This window comes from Corvus brachyrhynchos, unplaced genomic scaffold (genome assembly GCF_000691975.1).
Source record: "Corvus brachyrhynchos isolate BGI_N302 unplaced genomic scaffold, ASM69197v1 scaffold80, whole genome shotgun sequence".
Lineage (NCBI taxonomy): Eukaryota > Metazoa > Chordata > Aves > Passeriformes > Corvidae > Corvus > Corvus brachyrhynchos.
Genome location: NW_008236769.1, coordinates 7,051,188 through 7,067,085, shown reverse-complemented (window position 1 = coordinate 7,067,085; position 15,898 = coordinate 7,051,188).

Genomic DNA, 15,898 nt, shown 5'->3' with positions numbered 1-15,898 from the left:
TCCCTCCGGTCGTTCCTGCGGGGAAGGGACGAGTGTGCGGTCAGCACGGTGAGAGCCGGGCCCCGTGTCCGCTCTGCGAAGCGGGGGGGATGAGAACACTGGGGCCGGCTCTCGCGTCACTCCAGGGCAAAGGCGTATTGCGGAGCCTTGCAGCCGAGAGAGAGAGGACATCTTACAGCTCGGCTGGCTCGGGGCGGAAAAAACCCAGAGTGATTCATATTCACTGCGCTGTCTCCTATAACCCAAGGCAACCAGCATGCTCATCTGTAGTCTTGCAGGTGCATTGCTCCCCAGCCAGTGGAGGGAAAAGCGCTATGGGCGATGCAACAAGTGACTGGGATGGTAGGCAGCTCTGAGAGAGAAGAGGCAGACAGGTGCTCAGCCTAGAGCCAGTTCCACGCTTCAAAATCAACCAACGTCTTCTCACAGATGCCAGCATGAGCAGCCTCTCTGCGTGGTTTGTTCCAGTTGCCCAATCCAACGTGCATTGTTTTCCTGAGGTCAATGGTCTGTAATGCTAGAGGCCCTTTTTGGCTGTGGCACAAAGCAAGTCGTGTCTCCAGTTATGGATCATCCTGTCTATCTCATTTATTTCTCCCATCAGTGTTCTGTCCTGAGTAAATAAAGTGTAAAATAAGCTTGTCTTACCTGAGTAACATTTCATAAATCATGCTTGCGTGTGTTAAATAGAAGAACAAGTGTTTCATTTTATGCAGAAAATTGCACCTGTGACTAGAAATGAAGGGGTTTCTCAGAAAACAAGAAACACTTGAAATATTTAATTTTGGCAAAGCCCTTGTCTTACAAGTGTTCTTGAACAGAACAGATGAATAAACCACAGATGGATGAGTGTAATCCATTCATTTGTGTGTGAAGCTAAAGTCATACAGAATCCAAATGACATCAAAAGTCCAAGTGATGATCAGAAGTGTATTTGACAGTATACTACAGGGAGCCAAAATAACACAGCAAATGGTTTAACAAATTGACTGACTAGGTCCTTTTATCTCCAGCTTTTGTGATTTTATATTTGAGCCCTTTTGGCTGAAGATGGTCAAAAGCTTTGGGCAATTGTATATTAAGTGTGCGCCTGAGGAAGTATCAGTATTGGATTAAGATGAATGGATGTAAATTTCCCAGCTAGCTAGTGAGGTTTTATTTTAGTTATGTGAGCATGTGCACAGGTTACTCCATTTTAGTGTCTGTTGTAGAGAAAAGGAGAAATTTGAACAGCCTGTTTACAGAGTGAGTTATTTTCTTTGCCACTGTGGATTTCTCTAATGGTATCTGCCTTTTAGGAACTTATGCTACCTAGTCTTACCTGGTTCTCTAGTCACACAGAAAAAATCTTTTTGTTAAGTGACTGGACACTACAGTTGTTGCCACTCAGTACTTACACTCAGTGGCCTACATCTTTTTCATTTTAAGTGCATTTCACCCCATGTACTGTGATGTAAAAGAAAAAAAAGCTCTGTGTTTGTGTGTGCATGTACATGGACACACACAAATATCTGTGACTAATAAGTGTCTTTATTTACCAGCTATGTAAAATAAGCACTTAAGAGGCTTTAGTTTCTGGTATCAAATAGCCAACTACAGTTTGCTTCTGATGGTTTTAGAAGAAGGAAATCAAGTAAATTAGTAACAAAACTGGTATGCTTCCTGGTCAGAAGTTCCTGCCTTAACAAGGCAAAAAGGTGTATATTAACATAGACATTATTTGAAAATAAATTGATTCTTCAAAACTAGCACACCTCTTTTCTCCAGGGCTCCTGCTGTAGGTCATTTTGCTATGGTTATTCAGGGGGTTTTAAATTCGGGGAAGAAACCGTCCTCTATCATCTACAAAGTAATTTAAGTTCCAGGTGATTAACAAATAAGACACATCCTTGCTGCCACTGAAGTATCATGGCCAGCAATCTTTATCTCATGTTAGTTATCTCTGAGGAAACAGATAGCTCCTTGTGGGTATGTGGGCAACAGGAAAAGCAGCCAAGGCACAGAATTGATGACCTAGTGGCTACTCTCATTAAGTCACATCGTACCCTGATTTACTTACTCTGAAACCTTAATGGTCTCAGTGAGGTTAGAATTCACTGTGTGTACCATCAGCCTGACTATGAAAGCAGAAAATTTGCACTTTGCCATCAAGCAGGTGTAGTACTTCCTAATGAACTAACTGATGGAGAAAAAAAGAAAAAAGAAGTAATGTGAAGCTTGTGTTTGCTGGCACTTGGTCTAGGAAATGATACAGAAGTCCTTTTAAAATAACAGCAGGCTCATGTCTCACAAAAGCTGGAGAAAGACCAATTGCATGGGACAGCCTACATTTTCACCTAAACCAAGAACACTTGCCAAGCCCTCATTTTGAAGCAGAAACATGAAGAATAAAGTCACAGAGTCTCTACATATGGAAATTAAGGAAATGTTGTAAACTGGTAAGTTCCATAGGGCTGGGCTTCTGATTCATCACAGGCAAAACGTCTAGAAATTACAGGATTTTCTTCCTGTAGAATAGTTTTTCTTAAAATGAGGCTGAAATTGTGACAATTAATCTATTATTTGTGATTTGATGATGCTTTATTCAGGTTGGCCACATGTCTTTTTCTTTCTGGGTTGTAGTTTATTGACACAATCAACTGAAATGGCTCTTCTGGAGCCATTACAATTTGTTGTGTTAGTGCAGCTGAAAACACTTCAACATGCCATGTGTCACGCTTTGTCAAGTTAATAGTTGATGTTTCCAAATCAGGATTAGGAACAGTGCTGATGCAGTGCAATGCTGCAATTGCTTGTGCAACATAAGCATTTGTGAAAGGGAACAAACTCTGCTGAAGGAAAGCAGCGCTACCTATTGTTGTTTGTCAGCTGTCCCAGCAGTTTATTTACCTTAAAGCATCCAGTCCCTTTGGTATCTGAGGTTACTTACAAATACCAAAGAAGAAGAGCATTCTCACCAATCCTTTTTAGGAAGCCAATAATCTTCAGAAATTATATTAAACTCTTAGTCAGCAATAGGGAAACTTGGATTAAGTGAGGTGCTAAAGGAGGTGCAGGAAAGGCCTGGTGAAGCCAGCCAGGTAGAGCCAGCTGCATGGCTACTGGCACATGACACAACCAGGAGTTCACCTCACCAGGCTAAATTTATACAGCCCCTTTAGTCCTTCTCTCTGCCCAGCAAATCCAGACTGGGAAAGCAGTGAAGCTAAAACTTAACTTTTTCTTTAGGATTTTATTCCTGGATTTCTGTATGTGAGAGGCTTATGTGTGAACAACTCTAGAATTGTGACATTCATACTGAAATGGGTAATGGATAAATAAATTGTGAAGCTGTGCATGAACAAAAGTGATAGTGATACCTTGATGACAGAAAATAGCGATATGAAAAAATAGTGATTTTCACTTACTGTCACATTTGAAGAACTGTCAAATAAAAATAAAGGTATTGATACTGAAGAAGGCACATCTGTTATTTCCAAAATTACTGAAAAGGATGAGGTTGAATTCCTCTTTGGGGAAAATTGAGAAATGGTCACTGGAAAGCTGTGAAAGTCTTTAAAACATCGAACCATTTTTCAAGTCTGGCATCCTTAGGTTAATCATCCTGAATTCATTAACAGACATCTAAATAAGGTTTTTCAGAAAGTATGTAGTCCACACATTGGAATAATGCTAAGACAGAAGACGTTCTAACCACTCAGATTCTCGAGAGCAGCATTTCTCAAGTGCTGACAAAACCATCAGTGATACACCCACATAAAATACAGGGCAGTAAAAGCCAGAAGGATTGCTCTGAGAATCAGTGCTCTGAGCTTGCAGGTGCAGCAGAAAGGATAAATTGTGCTGCAAGGCAGATTATGTCCTGTGCCTCCTCACACCATCTGTAGGCCTGCAGGTTCACCTCTCGGTGAAGAGAAGGTGACAAAATACAGCAGGGAGATGAATGGTCTGGGTCTGGGGGAGAAAGGGAGTGGAGAATCAGTGCAAACAGATGAATTGTTCTCCAGGCCTATCAGACCCACCACTTTGCTAAGCTGGGGCAGAAAAGTGACAGTCCTGTGACGAGGAGGCAAAGCTCTGTCTGGCAGAGGGATTTGGGGAGACAGCAGTGATGGGATATACTTAAAGGCAAGGAAGCACAGCTTTAGGGGTAAACTGAGGTTGATCTTTTACTGATCTCTTGCCAGGTTAATCCTGCTTATGATTTAAACAGTCATTTAAATGGCTAAAGTTACCTGATTTAGAGAAACACAATAATGTTTTGGCTCTTATACAAATGGATTTCAAACAGCATCCAAGTAACATAAGGTCATGTAGCTATCCAAAAAGATCTTCTATTAATTTAGAGTATTAAATGAATTTAAAGGATAAGATCAATTTCAACAGAAGCTGGACTTAACCACTAAACCACTTTTTTTTTTTGAAGAAGTGCATAAACAAATCTTTCACCAGGAATGCTAGAATGTGATCCTAGACTTCTCTTTGGCCTTGAACCACTTCAAATTAATTGGTCTTCAGCCACAGGAGGTGCATAATATAACATCACAATTTATATTTAGGAAACCTCATTAGAAATGAAAAAGTTATGTAACTCCTCAGAGAAAGCAAAAGAAATATAGGACAAATTATACTCAAACACTGCAGTTAAATTATTTTAACAGCAGAGTAGCTTTTAAAAAAAAAAAACTTGTTAGGACAAAATCCTACATAGCATGAGAAAAAAAGCTCTTATGTCTTACTGTAATTAGAAACTCATCAGGTTAATGGGACAATTTTTCAAAAGCTGCCATTTAAGTTTTTGCACATGGCATTGATTGTGCTTTATTTCAGCTTGCAAATAGAACTTGGCCAGAGGAAAAAAGAAAAGCAATCAGACATTTTCTAATGTACACGTAAATTCAAAGCTCTGTATCTTTTGTGTCTGTGCTCTTTCATTCAATTTGTACTTGTGATGGAGTTCTAAGAAGATGTCACTTTCACTTCAATATTCACTGACTGAAATTGCCCAAAGCACCAAGTGATTTTGGAGTATCTCAGTCTTTAGCAGAGAATCTCACAGGCTTCAAGGGAAGGAAGCCAGCTTGTCAAGATTCACTTTTTATTGGGCACTTATATTGTGAGGCATAGGAAATTAAAGATCACTTGATAATTAAGGCTAGCATCTTAAAAAGATGTTTGATACTTAAAGATATGATAAGAAGGAATGCTGAAAAGAATGGAAAGTGGTGTAGCATTATGGGAGAAGTTTTCGAAAACAGCCAAATGACAGAGGAGCCTAAATCAGTAGACAATTCTGTTATTGACTATGGCGGGTTTTTGGTGACTCCTAAATATGCTTATTTACACAGATATCTTAATGTCAAAAGACAAAAGAGGGGGATGTACAAAACATCTGCTCACTCCAGATGACTTAACAAGTGAAAAATAAGAGGGAGCCTGCAAAGCAACTCATGAATGAGCCAGCCACCTTTACTGAAATGATGAATTATTCCTTTTAGAAAGTAATGAATTATTAGACTTAGGTGTCTAGACTGCAGCAGCTGTCCACTGAAGTATTTTTTTTTTAAAGCTTTCAATATAGTACATTGAAAAACAAAACAGCAAACAGAGATGTTACTAAAAAACAAGGTACTGTGCTTACTGAAATATTCTTATTTTTCAGGGTGGGCAGAGCAAGGTAATTATGGGAATGGAATAATGGTTTAGAATAAAACAGACTATTTCAACTGGAATGGACCTACACTGATCTTCTAGTTCAACTGCCTGACCTATTCAGGGCTGAGCAGAAGTTAAAGCAAGTTATTAAGGGCAGTGTCCAAATGCCTCTTGAACACTGACAGGCTCGGGGCATTGTTGGGGTTTGATGCTGCCCAAGCGCCAGGCACCCACGGAAAAAAACTATTCACTTATTTTTCTCTGCTATAGCTGAGCAGAGGAGGGGGAATTAAAACAAAAAGTTAATGAGTTAAGGATTAGGGGAAAAACACTTTAAGGCAAAACAGGTTCAAAACTTAAACAGTATAAAGAAAAACAGAACTAAAAGTAAAAAGGGTAATAAGAACTAAAATAAACTTTTAGAACACCTTTCCTTCCCAGTCCCTCTCTCTTTCCACCGACTGTACAAGGAAACAAAACATGGGGTGGTTTTGGTCAATCTTTCACTTCGTAAAAGTCTTTCTTCAGTACACTTAAGGAAAAGAGTTTCTTTCTTCTGCTGTGCCATGGGATCCTTCCCACAGGAGACAGTTCTCTGTGAATTTCTCTAGTGTGGTTCTAACTTTCACAAACAGCAGTGTGCCCAAACCTGCTGCAATGTGAAATCCCTCCCACGGGTCAAGCAGTCTTCCCACAACTGCCCAGTGTGGGTCATTTTAGTTCATGGGGTTTAGCCTTTTAAGGATGAGCTGTTCTACTTTGGAAGCAAGGGTTTTCTTTCTCTGTCTCTGGAAACAAAGGTCCTCTCTCTCTGTTCGAGTTCCTTACCAGATTACAGCTTTTCAGCATCCCCTCGCTCCAGCATGGACACTCCTTCTCATGGGCTGCACGTGGATCTCTGTACCCCCCCATGCACTTATGAATTACAGAGAAACAGCCCTGTTGTACCATAGTCCTCACCACGGCTTCTAGAAAAAATCTCAGCTCCGGTGCCTGGAGCACCTCCTCCCTCTCCTTCTTTTCACTGACCTCGGTGCTGCCATGTTGGTTCTCTTCATGTGTCCTCACTTTTCCCTTTTCTCTGACTTGGGAGAAAGTTGGTGTCTGTAGGTTCTCAAGTTCCACCAATTGAAAAGTTCTTCTAGAGCTTCACTGCACTGAAAAGGTTGATGTTGTCTGGGCTCCATACTGGGGAATTGTTTGCCGTGTTTCGTCGCTGGCCACACGGTCTCTGCCGGCACCTCACGGGCGGCCCCGGCTGTGCAGTTCCGGCCTCGGGAGGGCCCCGGCAGCTCCTGGTGGGATGGATCCCAGCCCCCGCCTCACCAACCCTCAGGAGACGAAAAGAGAGCTTCCCACCCTTTTTCCTTTCTTAAATATGTCATCACAGAGGCGGTACCAACTTATCTAATTGGGCTAGTTACCTGCCCATCGTCAGAGCCTTCAGCGATTGGCTCTGTGCCAGACATAGAAGTTTCAAGCAACTTTTCTCCCACCCCCACCAAAAACCGGGCTCTCTTAAAGCATCAGAGGAATGAACCACCCCTCTGGGACGCTTCTTCTGGTGTTTGACCACCCTCTTGGCAGAGAAATGCCTCCTAATGTCCAGTTGGAACCTCTCCTGGTTCAACTTTGGACTATTCCCGTGTGAAATAAAGTAACTCAATGAATGAAGTAGAACTGTGTAGCTAATTAACTAATGTCAGAAGGGTACACTTGGATTAAAAATGTATTGATATTTACATATAATATCATTAGTTTTATATTCTGGATGGAAGGGGTTTTACATTTGCCTGTTATTAAGAACTGTAAAAGCAAAAAGCTGTGATAGGTAGTGCAGCTTATTTGCACTGCATATCACACTCATCTGTAAGATTAGAGCTTTAAAACAGCAGAGTTTTTCCTATCCTGGTAACCCATTTTGCATTCCTTTAAACTGACAATCCATGCAACAGGAGACACTTTGAAAAACGACGACGAAAGGATGTAGCAAGCAATTTCAGTAGTAACTTCAAAGAAATAGTATTAACCCTGCAGGATCTGGTTGCCACAGGAATAATTCTTTCCCTGCTAGCTGAAAAAATTGAACCCAAGACCAACTACATCCAGACAGCACAGATGTTGACTACCACAGGATTACTGGTACTTCACAGCAAGAGATCTAAGAACTTAAACCCCCCTATTTGTATTCTGTAAAATCTGCAGCACTGTCCCCACTGTATTTGAATTACTTATGTTACTTTAGGAAACTGCAACTAAGGGCATTAAGCACCCTACATGCTAAGAAATCTAAATCCAGTACTTATGAATTTTAAATCAATCAAATCTCTAAACATGGTGCACTTTTGAAAAAGAATTAGTCAAAATGAAAACATAGTGAAAAATAGAAAATAAGAATGAAAAATGAGGAATAATTCCAGAAAGACAAGGTTCCCACTGAATGTTAATATACATCAACTGAAGAAATCTACCAAACACATTCAAGACTCTCCAAAAACTCAGTTCTTGAATCAGTGTCTTCAATCAGAACTGGCAGTAAAGACATCCAGTTGTCTTCTGGGGACAGCAGGAAAGAAGGGATCTCCTTGAATACTCCACTAAGGGCTGTGGGGAGCAAATGTTGTATTAGTTTCCCTGAGGGCAGTTGTACCTAGCAGCTTCCAAAAATATTTTACGTCTTCAAAGCACTGGACAAAGATGAACTAACAATTCCCTATTCCATTTCCCATTGCAGACAAAGATGAATTCCAAAAGAAAAGCAAATCACGCCCCAGGCTTGAGAGACAGAAAAGGACAATTCCTCAAGAGTGTTGGGATGGCTGAACTAATTAATAGTAGTAGTTTAGTGAGAATCTCCAGGTTTTCCTACAGAAAAGTCCAAAGTGGTATATTCTAACACATTCCCAGCTGCCTCACTACATTTTGCTCAGCTGAACTCAATCCAACTGGCTCATACCATCAAAAGAATTTGCAGGCAGTCATAGGGTCATAAAGCGACAGCTCAACGGACATAGAGAGGAGCCGGTGGATATTTTTGTTGTTTCCCAGTAGTCTGTTCTTGTTTTCATCTGCCTCCAATTATCATATGTACATGTTGACTATTAGAAAATCAAAAAGAAGTGTAAGGAAATATTTGGCAGTGACAAGGAAGAATCTATCACTTCTACTAAAGGAGCACATCAGCCATTCAAGAACTATCCTGTCTGTTCTGCCAGTCTAGTCCTACTGGGCAGCTCAGGATATTAGAGAACATTCTAGAAGTAGCAGCAGTAGCAAGGACTAGTTGCCTTCTCCTCACTGCAAGGGAAGAACTTTTAATCCATACAGACATTTTTTCTTAAACTAGATCATACTGAACTTCAGTAAGCCTAAGTCTCTAACATTTTCTTTCGGCAAAAGCTTGTGATCTTAATGTGTGCAATTACTGTCTTACTCAAGACATTTTTCTGGAGGAGGAAAACTCATGGAATTTCAGATAAATTTAAGCCTGTTCAAAACATGATTTTTGCTTAGGCTAAAACTATGTGAGTTTGGGACATGGTTTAGTTTTTTAAAAACTCCAAACAGTGTCATCATGCTTACAGAACACATCATACAGTGGCAGTTCCATTTCTGCAAAGACATTTCATCCTCATCAAGCTTGTATTTACTCTCTTTTGGGAAAAATTAGGTTTATGTCAAGCATAAATAACTACAAGAAACAGTGTCTACATATAGACAGCAAATATGGACCATACATTCCTTCAGTAGTGTAACTAACCCAACATGCATTGTAAACTCCAAAGAAAACCAGTGACCAGCTTTGCTGGAAACTCAAAGTCAACTTTTAGAGACATTTTTACATATTTCTATGGTTATAGGTAGGTACAGAAGGTGTCTTTTTGAGATACCTCAGTGCTTTCATAAGTCTAACAAAGAGCCTGAATATCCTTTACATCCAGTGTACGTAACTCATTTAGATTACTTAAAGAAAACCCAGTTAACAAGAAACTACTATTGCCAAAATATTAAAAATATTTGGAAAGTAATTGTTTTCTAGAAAATAATTGGCTCAAGTTGTTTTAGAATGGTTTTGTGGAATAGTATTTGAACAGACCTTTATTACAAAACTGCCTTCTAATAAAGCAATTGACAGTTCTGGTAGAGCTGAATGCTTAAAATATGATAAACAAGCATAACTTGTGGTTATCACAGCACTTGCTGTGCACTCTGAAAACTTTTGGAAGTTGTTACTCTGTGAAAGCACAGTGCTTTCAAAGAGTAATAACATGTGAATAAATACAGTGACATTTACTTAAGATTCCCTTGGAAAAATACAACTGAACAGAGCTGAAAATGTTACAGCAGTCAAATCCCTGTTGGAGCAAGAGGGAGGGGCACATCCCGTATCACTTTAAGCAGTCTGCTGTTTGGCCTGGCACAGGTATTAACAACGGGGCAATTCCAGTTACAGTGATAACAGCACTCACCACAAGTGGTACAGCAATGAAATGTCGATGGGTTGTAAAGCTGTAGTATCGACAAAGTCATTCTGTTTGACTCATAACACCTTATACCTTTGTTGCTGCCAGGTGTGTAAGTAGGTTTAAAACTAATGGTAGTGTTTGATCTGTATCTATTACCAAGCTGTGCAGCCACAATCACAAAGCCAAATATTGAAACTCCATATCGGGACATCCCTGGAAATTATATGTAGGGACCAAAATCCAAACTTTTCACTTTACTATTTGGGGTTTAGTTTTTGTAAATTTTTAAAGAGACTATCTGCTTACTCTAACAGGAAATACTTTCAGATTTTTTAAAAAATTATTATTATTGACCTATTCTCCTCCTGTTCTGGAGAAGGCACTGCTGAACAAATTCAATCTTGCATTTCCCACTCATACTGTAATTACTCTGATCACAGACAGCTTCTCGCTGTTCATGCTTTGTCTGGGTTCCGTGATTCCTGCTCTTTCAGCCTGAACACATGCAGTTGTGCAATACTTTCAGATCCTTGCCAGAAGCAGAAGGCGAAACACTTGTTCTGCAGGGAGAGTTAGTGGGGAATGACTTCCTAAGTTGGCAGGTGGGCATCGTACAGTCGAAGAATGGCAGAAGGTGGCTGCCAGTAAGATCAAATTAGACCTGTGTTAAAAATCCTTGTTGTGCTGAGCATTTTCACTTCATGTGAAGGAAATGGTTAAGGGTTTGTTTAAAAAATAGTATCAGGAAATGTAAGAGGTCCCAAGAGCCCACAGAGCTTTGCCAGGGGGCCAGAGTGTTTCCCAAGGGACCTCTGCAGGAGTGCCAAGGAACTGGGTTACTTTGTGTGACAACCTGCAGCAAGAGAAATAGCTGGGAAGCGCTAAGGCATAAGGCGGGAGCACACGGTCACGAAGCACCGTGATAAAACACGAGATAAAACACATCACAGAACTAATGGTGTTTATGTCACACATCACAATATCCACGTTCTGGCTGTCGCTGGCAGTGCAATCTCCATCTCTGCTCGGCAGGTATGCCCAAAGGCAAGAAATTATGTCCTTGCAGTTTATTAAAGATGCGGATAACAAACCAGTTAGCACATTATCGCTTCCTAACATAACGGAATGAGGTTTATCACTGCTGATAAAGCCGCAGCCTGGTTGCCGCGGATGTGCGGGAGGAAAGCACGACTCCGGAGGGCCGCAGCGGAGCGGCTTAGCCCAGCCCAGCCCAGCCCAGCCCCTTTGTAACTCGGGCTTTCACTGCCACCCGGCGGGCAAACGGGCTCTGAACCCTCTGCCTGGGAGTGGTGCATCAGGTGCATCGGCGCTGGGGATTCACGGGGGGAAATAAACCGCTCAGCTTGCATTCATGGAGGAACAAGGGACCGGTAAAGGAATCTAATTTGATACGAACCACACATTCAAAAGTCATGTGGATATAGCCTAAAGCATCGTGAATGTGACCTACAGATGGACACAGATATTTTGAAATGCTTTTTGTCTTCTAATTTCTAGGCACTTACAGTATGTTAGGCTTTTCTTGCAATGACAAGGGCTAACCCCTTCCAATGGTAGGTTTTATTTAATCCTCTTTTCAGAGGGAAGGATTTTTGAGAACAGCAGGTAGCACAAATCATATCATTAAACTTCTGAATAGTGGTGATGTGATTACTGGTGGCTGACAAAGCGTTCTTGTTTAAAACAAAGCTTTTCAATGTGATAAAGCTATGATGATTCCTCTACAGCCAGGCTACTCAGAAAGATGAAATGATATACCCAGGACAGTCAGAGCACTCAAGGTGCTCATTCGTATCGCTGTCCACATATGACAGCACTCCTTATCAGAAGTACATGAGATGGCTTCCAGACTTCGAGTATTATTTAGTGTTTTGTCACAGAAGGGTTCTTCTAAGCACTTAAAAAATACAAAGGGATGTGACATCAAAGGAGCAAGAAAGAAAAGTTCCAGATGCAAACATGAAGTGGAAGTACATGGTGAAAAGCATCCTTTAGGCTTATTGTTTCTAGTCTTCGCAAAAATAAAAATAACTTGGTCCTGGGTATTTAAAAGCCACATATTATCTGGAAAAAGAAAGTTCTTTCCAGCTGGTCACAGTCAGGATTCCTGTTTCACCCATGTGCTATTGTAATCATTTGGATCTGGAGCTGGAGCTCAAAAACTTGTATTCCTGACAAATATTCAAATTATCAGAAGAGTCACTTACTAGCCAGTGGCAGAAGAACAAAATACACTTTTCTTCCTCTTTGACTTATTACTGGATGGTTCCAAAGGCCTTCCAGGCACTTAGCAAATATCCCTGGTGCCCTAAGGTCTCAGCGGGCATCCTTCTGCCAAAGAATAGATGAGAAAAACAGAGAACATTTTACAATAAAAACCTTTTTGGTCAATGTAATTTTTCTGGTAACTCTGAAACTCATGATTACAAGGCAAATAATTTATCAACTCCATGATTATGTTCTCCATTTCAGGCTGTAAAGAAACGTCTCTGAAGCAAACATGGCGTAATCTAATCTACTTTACCGTAACAGCAGCTGAACTAAGCTTTGACAGTGATTTTCTTTTTGTCTGCTCAATTCCTAAACTCAAAGTGAAGTTTGAGCTGAGAGGGTGCAGAATACAATGGGTGAAACCAAAGGCAACATTTATATGAATCTCAATGAAGTTGAATTCTCAAGCTTCAGGCAACTTCAAGCCTTCTGCAAGTCAGGCAATATCTGCATTACATGAGAACTTGATGTAACATTATGATACTCTCACAAGTACAAAAGGTTGTATTTTCCAGTACCTGATTCCCCTGTGACCCAGCTTTTAAAGTCATGATTATGAAAGCTTTTGGGAAGTGAAGGGAGTGTATGGAAAAACAGTGCAAATTGTTTGCTTAACAGCATTTGCTTTTAGAGCACGTCCAGAAGTGTTAAAAATATGCTTCAGATGACGGGAGTGATTCATGACTAGACAGCTGCTGAGAGAGACATCACTGACAGGAGAGAGAGGGGGAGAGGGTGTGTGAGAGAGAGGGAGAGAGATTTGACATGCAAATTACTTGGAGAAAAAGAAATTAAATACCATTTCTTCTGAGCTTTAGAAATTAGGAATTATTTTAATGACTTTTGAATTGAAATGAAGTTGCGTCTCCTGGAGCTGTTGGAATTTCAGTGCCCCTCAGATCTGCTCCACAGGCTGCAGTTTTTATCCAGCTGATGCCGTAACTGTCTGCCATCACTTTCTGGATAGGAAAAGGTAATATCCTTTTGTCCATTTGGCATTTTGCAATAATAAGAGACTGACTGCTGCATTTTCTGTCAAGTCCTAACTTCATAAATAATGCAATTCTGACATTGGTGTCAATCTTTAGTCAAAAAGTTTAATAGAATTGGCTGGAAGCAAGTCCCTGCTCAACGAGTAGAAGGGATACTTTCCCCAGTCTGCATCCACAGAACAAATCCAGAAAGGGATTTATTGAAATCCAAATCCAAAAGCAATGACTAAATGATTTAACACTTGAGTTTGAACTTTGATGTTCTAGTGATCTACAGCATTCCCCATCTAAAAAATATCATGGCAGAAGTTCCCACCTCTTTTCCACCACAGTCCCACTGCTTTTCCCTATCCATTTAGCATGGATCTGGTAGCACAGCCCTCAGCCTGTGGGCACAGGACTTTACTGTAGCAGCTGACCAACAGAGAGCAATCTTCATTGATTTTCTGCTTTGATATTGCTAATTTCACATGTGTTTACAGTGGTATGATGTTCCCTGAAGGCCCAAACCTAAATTTTGGATATTTGTCAAAACTAGTCAGCCCTAATCTTGGCCTTTTCATGACTCCACATATACATGCCTTCTGGATAATTTAATGTTTATGGTTGTTCTGTTGGGTTTTTTTTCCTGAAATACTATGTCTTACTTTTTGTACGTGGCAAGTGAATATGTGGAGGGTATTTGTTCTGAAGTGGAAGTAAAACACAGTAAAAGCAGCCAGAACCCTCTGCACCTGAATTTTACAAATTTTTAATCACTTCTAAAATAAGCATGTTAAACATTCATATATTTGCATTGAAAAAGTTAAGCTGATTTTAGAAAACCAAAATGATTAAATCATAGGCAATTTGTGCTGACCACCTCCTTTTTAGAAAGGGCTTTTTTTCATGTTCTTTGTTTCACCAGAATACAGATTATCTGTTTGAAATACATGAACTGAATGGACTTCCCATTGAGGTTAGTGTATTCTAGCATAGTAATAAAGGTTATGAAAAGATGTCCGAGCACCAGCTGGCCTTCCTTTGATCCTCTCCTTTCTTGTGATGATACATTTTCACACTTAAGATGATTCCCTTCTACCTCAAAGGCTGAGAGCTGCTTTGGTCCTTACAAATATTAACTGCAATCACAATGACCTATCTTTCTGGTTCCAGTCATCTGTTTAATATAGAGTGGAAGGTCAGAACTACATTAAAAGGGTCTGAAAGGCTTTATTTCAGTATACTGCCCCATGCAGAGCTTCACAAAAAGCTGGCAGACTTGTAGTTCATGCATGCACGCTCCTCAGCACTGCATTGTGCGCTTCTGTTAATGGGCTTTTGTAACCTTCCAGGAAAAATTCCCTCACCAAGTGAACAAAACTGTTGTCAGATCTGAACACACATGTGAATATCAACTACAAAGAAGAAAAAAAATTATATTTAAACAGTAGGGGTACTGTCTTCAGAAAAAAAGGATGGCTGAGTCACTAGCTTGTGTCTTCACTAGGCTGTGTTTTAAAGATAGTTTTTATCTATTTTCTAGGATGGAGAATTAATAGCAGAGGTGGAAACCAACTGTTTAGAGAAGGCAAATTCAATAATAGATGTCAGTAAGGATTAATGAATAAGGCTGTGGACCAGAAAGCACAAGTCTGTGTGTACCAATACAAAGAAATCTATTTGCAGCACAGTGGAGCACAGGTCACTTTGAAGTCATTAGCATACTGAATTACCAAATAGCTGCATCTAAGGCACTTCAGTTGTCCTTCGGATATATTTCCCAAGCTATCACATTTTTTTCCTTTGAATCTGTCTATAAAGCTCATGTTTATTTGCTTTCTATTAAGTCTTCTGCTCAAGCAGGACCATCTGTATGTCTTGACATGTTTATCTAACATACTACTTCGCAGACAAGCTCTTTAGCAAGAAAGCTAAATATCCAAAATCCCAGTACACACTCCAAAACATGTAGCCTGGAGAATTTATAAAATATTACAGCTCTGTTTACCTATATGCCTCTACACGTTTCCTTACTGAGCTAGAATACGTTAACCTCTGGTCTGGATTATGAGGGGTGGGTAAGTGGCATGAAGTGAGCAGCAAGAATTGAATGCAGCTGTCCACGTATGAATGGAGCTACCCACAGTGGGGAAGACAATGCACGGAAAGAAAAAAGTGGATTCCAGAAGCAAATGGCCAATGGGGCCAGTTCCACTTGCTTCACACTGATTTTGTCTTAAATTTGGCTTGCTCTTGTATATGCCACTTAGATGTTTTGGGAATACTTCATGTGTAGCAATTACTTCCCTGTAAAATTATCAACAGGAGGTTAAGCATATTTGAATTTGCTGAAGAAGCCATGGAAACAAAGCACAACCTCTGAATTCAAGAAACATCAGTAGGCCAGGTTTAAAAAGAGTGTGAGAGAATGCAGATGAAGTATTAGACCACAAAAACACTCTGTGCTCAATGGCAATAGGCAATAAACAAGCAGTAAGTCCTTCCTAGTGA